Raw genomic sequence first — 5004 nt, 5'->3', positions numbered from 1 at the left:
CAGAGCTGGCGGGAGCAAAGGCTTGAAAGCAGTGGATATTGCCTGCTGTTGAGCCTGTCGAGTCAGCTATGTGTGCTTCACTGTTGAGATGGAGGCTTTGGAGGGGGTTGGAGAGGAGTATCGCTAATGCACACACAGACATTCATTCCAATGAGAGGAGACACTTTACACCACAGAGAAGCACAACATCTGTCTCACAGACAAGCTTTTGTCATCCAGTGTATCTTTACAGTCATAAAAACATATCCAAGGTGTGCATTTTAGTCCAAGTTAGGAGTGAAATTCTTTTCCCAGAAGTACAGATGAAATCACGTTGCTTGTCTCATTATCTCAGGCTCCATAAGGAAACAAGACACTGTAAAAGTCTCCCATTAATTAACAGGGAAATGACCATAATTGCAACAGTGAATAAACTTAATCACTGTCTGCAAAATGTCCACTTGATGTCACAATGAAACCTTTGCAATAAAGGGAAAACAGAGAGAGATAATGATATATTGTTCTTTTAGCCTATAAAGTGCTATGGGTGATTGTAAACATAAACATTTGAGATGCTAAAATGTTCACTCGATCACTTCAGCCACTGTGTATATCAGTTTGCAGCACCTATAGAGCAGTTGGTTCTCAACCAGGGGCCTGGGGCCCACTAAGGGTCCACAAGCATTAAATAAGAAAAAAAAAAGCATTAAAAAAAAGTTAAAACAACTACTGTAAATATATTCCTTATTTTAATTCACCCCTTAATGGCACGCTATGTAAATTTTCACCACTAGAGGTTGCTTATTCAAAACAAAGGCGTAGCTTGATGATGCCTTGAATTCGCGGAATCATGGGAGATGTTGTCTTCATGTCTACAGCCAGTTGAAAAGAATCGGGCAGAAATCACGTTCATGGATTATTAACTTTACTGTAGTATGTACTGTAGTAAATATATAACACTGTATGCCGCAGTTGCTGTTTTCGCTTCTTCCGGTCAAGCGTATGTGGGGTAAAGCAGTGCTGTTTTATCATAGTAGATACATTTGTGTGTTGAAAGTTGTTATAGTGCTACTCTGCGTTCGCTCGGCGGCTACTATGAGACACTTGTTGCACACTGCAGTAAGCTAGATCGATATTAGACATGGTAAAACATGGTACTTGCTGTAAATCAAGAAAACAAGATTTAAACAATAAAACCTACTGTGTTGAGCTATATAACATGATTAGTTTTCTGTCAATGAATGTATCCATCCAAACAGTTGCTCACCTGTCTAATATATTAAATATATTAATAACATAATATATTAAAGCGTCTTTGGTGTTTCCATGGTTTCTACAAAATAAAACCGGGAACCAAGGGTAACACGGATATGATGTTATTGATAGGCGACGCACAGGCACAGTCCGTGTCCTGGTTATAATTTCTTATTTCTCTAGATTTAAACATTCTTGGAAACATTTGGGATAATGTAAGTACACAAGTCAACAAAATCTATAATATTGTTCTAGTGGTTTTTTGGATATTTTAATCCAAAAATCTTACACATTGTGCCTTTAACCTTTTTTTTTTTTTTTTGTTTTGAAGAATCAAGGTTCCTAGATACTGTTAATTTTTAAAAGCTGGGTTTCTAGACTTGAAAAGTCATGTAAATTAATAAAATCTTTCAACTCCATGGACATTTTTATGACACAATTTTCAACTTATGTCAAACTAAATATTTCATGTAGTAAAAATTGTGCGCAAAAATGTATTTTTAAATCTTTATTCTTAATCCAGTAAATCATGAACAACTGGAAAAATCATGGGGGCTATGAATATTGTTGAGGACAATGGGGGCCCGGAGTTTGATAAGCACTGCAATAGAGCAACTATTAAACTTTCTTTACATGTCAGAGTCAATGTCTTAGTCTTTCTTTATAGAATGGCAATTTATTAATAAATTTTGAATTTGCTTAATATTTTAATTAAAATGCTAATAAATTGCTAATAGTCAGACATAGACACGTATATAGATATCAGAGCCGTTGAAAAACAGAGTTGCGACACTCCCATAGACCTCCATAGGAACTTTGGAATGCGGAAGTAACGCGTGTCGTGGAGCAGCCGATAGTTCCAAACACTGATAGTTCCAGCACTGAACCCCATTCATTTTCAGTGACTCTGAAGTTTGCTCGCTGGTAAGTTGATGAAATTACTGCATTTTTTGACATTTGAACGCATTACCTGACCTCATGAATCTAGTCAATAGTTGTATTTTATGTAACCAGCTTTAGTTAATGTTTATTGGAAGATAATAACGTTTGTTAGACTCTAATTGCAGCTAGCTTAAGTGACCAACACTTCACTAACTTTAGCTACCATAACCTGAAGTCAGTTGGGCTACATTCCTACGTACCTTTACAAGTTCGTTGTCAAACAACGTTTATCTTCGGTTATTAGATTTGTTGTTAATGTTAGCAACACTTAGTTGCCAGTTCATTAAAGTACCAGAGAATAACACCGTAAGAAGGCTGCATACACTTAGTGGCCACTATATTAGGAACACCTTTACAATCTAATGTAATTCAATACAACAGCTCTGCCAGGAATTCTACTTTAATGTGTATAATCAGCCAGAAATGTGTAAATTCAATACTGAGGTAATAGTTAAAGGTGATGTTGCTCTACATTGTGTTCAGATGGGTTTCTTATTTACACACATGAGGTGGCCAGAATATTAAACACATCTGGATATGAAGCAACAAAACACCCCCACAAACTATGACCTCAATGCTAAATCACCATTAAATTTACACCTCTATGACAGCATAAAAAAAAATTATCTTTTCCCTTATTTGCATAACTTCTTGGATTAGCTAAATAATCACCCAGCTTCTTCCATAATGTTATTGTGTGGAAGAATAAATTGAATAACAATAGTGGTTTGTATATAGTTTTTTTTTTTTTTCTCATTTAATTTCAAAATCTGTACTAAAGTACAGAGCCAAAATAACAGAAATCATGACAAATGTCCAAATAGTTATGGACCTAACTGTAGGTGTGTGCTCTCACTTCTGTAATGTCAACCTCATGAAAATGTTTGGGAAAAGTGTATTTAATCTGTCCTTCAATGTATTAACCTTAATACTGTTTCCTCTTTCTTTACAACTCCCAGGTCTGTCCAGCAGCAACAGGCTTGACTCAACTCCAGACCCGGTCTCCTCTGGGCTCTGACACAGGCTGTTTCCACCTGAAGTTAACATGCATTTTGGTCGATCGGATCATAAGTGGACGACGGAGACACATACATGTTTACACCTGGTGTTTTAATCCATCTGTTTTGTCCTCTTTCAACCACTTCTGTCCTGATTTCTTTGAGGGGGTGGGTAAATGTATGGGTTTTTACAGATCTTTCAATCTAATGGACAAAATAAGCTTAAGCAGTTTACATATGAACGCACCCAGAGATGACAGGAAAACATATTGAGAGCATCAGTGTTCGCTTCTGCTCTGACAGCCGTGAGACCAGCCGAATGCTGTGAGTGTGTGTTAGAAATCAGTAATGGTGAGAGAACATTGTGCTTGGTACGTTTTTCATCTTTGAACCAAACTTTGGTCTTCAGCCAACAAAGTTTAAATCCTGTCTGACTCGAGTGCTTCCCATAATGTTTACACATTAGGTCAGTAGATGGAGAGTAGAGTAAACATGAGCGTTTACACTACGAAAGCAGTCCGGTCGAATGCATTTGAGTCTACTTCTGGAAGTGGTCGAAAGTGGATAAACTTAAACTGTTTTAGACCCTGTTTACACCTGTATTTAATGTTGTCCACTTGTGATCCGATCAGCCAAAACGCATCTTAATACCAGGTGGAAACAGGCCCACAGTCTGCTTCTGGCAGTGGAATGCTCTCACCCAAAAATTCAAGTATATAGCATTACTATAGTGTGGAGTTTGAATGCTTTTGTTATCAATGTATGGATAAGCATTTGACTGATTCTCGATTCACCAGCAGGTCTCCAGATCATCCTACAGCTGCGCTGGAAGAATGTAATGGATATTGTGAACACTTATATTCCTTTTCTGGCCTGCTTTCTGCCATCTTTCTCTCCCTGTAGGAAGTCAAATGAGTTTCTTTGAAGACAGAACATTCAAGGAAAACTTACCTACCCTCTCCCTGGATATAATATATAATTAAATGTTTTGTTGAATGCAATTGTTTGCCTTGTATATTTTTCACTGTTGACCAAACTTCTTTCTTGACTTAAACTGAGCAGCTTCATTCATTGATATTCACTTGTTGTGCATGTTCATTTGAATGTATCTTAACATAACACAACATTAGGATGTTAGTAATTATGACCTTAGAAGCACGAGAAAAATATATACAGTACATGCGGTAAATGTATACCTTATGGGAGCAGCCCCACTTCCCTCTAAAATTAAACAAAAAATTAATTCAATTCAAAGGGCTTTATTTGCATGAGATATAAAACATACATACAAATGGTTTAGCCTATAGGGAAGGTCAGGATGAAGGGGTACATTAGCCATACTGAAATGAATCCAGTTAACAGAAATGTTAATGTTATGGATCGTATTTAGGAACATTGTTAATTCACTAAGTAACCATCTCTCCAGTTACCTTTACATTTTAACAGACCACACTGTTAACGATAATGCCGTCTCTCTATCACTCTCCAGATACAATACGCTACTGTAAGTGTACACAATGTAGTAATCAATTTTATTCAATATTTAATCAATATTATGCGTTAATATTTACCGAAAAAAAAAATGCTACAAATACAAGTAGTTGCTGTATTTTACGTTATGGGAGCAGCCCCTCTTCCCTTCAAAATTAAACACAAAAACTGATTAATGCTGTGTTTCCGCCACTCCCCAGGAAAAAAAGGCTATTACATGTATGTAATGTAAGTGTCAACGTAATAATCAATGTATATTATGCGTCAATATTTACCGATAATTGCTGCAAATATAGCTACAGCTGTCTGTCCCGCTTAAAACCCTTCAAACTGGTTGACA

The 5004-nt window shown here is 36.7% G+C and overlaps 1 long non-coding RNA gene across 1 annotated transcript; it reads left to right on the top strand.

Moving 5' to 3' along the window:
• Positions 1-1992: 1992 nt before the first annotated feature.
• LOC127513995 (uncharacterized) lies at positions 1993-4250 on the top strand. The gene is made up of 2 exons (XR_007930540.1): positions 1993-2157; positions 3135-4250. It is a non-coding gene; the product is annotated as an uncharacterized LOC127513995 (long non-coding RNA).
• Positions 4251-5004: the final 754 nt, after the last annotated feature.

This window comes from Ctenopharyngodon idella, chromosome 6 (assembly GCF_019924925.1).
Source record: "Ctenopharyngodon idella isolate HZGC_01 chromosome 6, HZGC01, whole genome shotgun sequence".
In the NCBI taxonomy this organism is placed as follows: Eukaryota; Metazoa; Chordata; class Actinopteri; order Cypriniformes; family Xenocyprididae; genus Ctenopharyngodon; species Ctenopharyngodon idella.
Note: the sequence above shows the minus strand (reverse complement) of the source record. Positions and strands in the feature narration are given on the sequence as shown.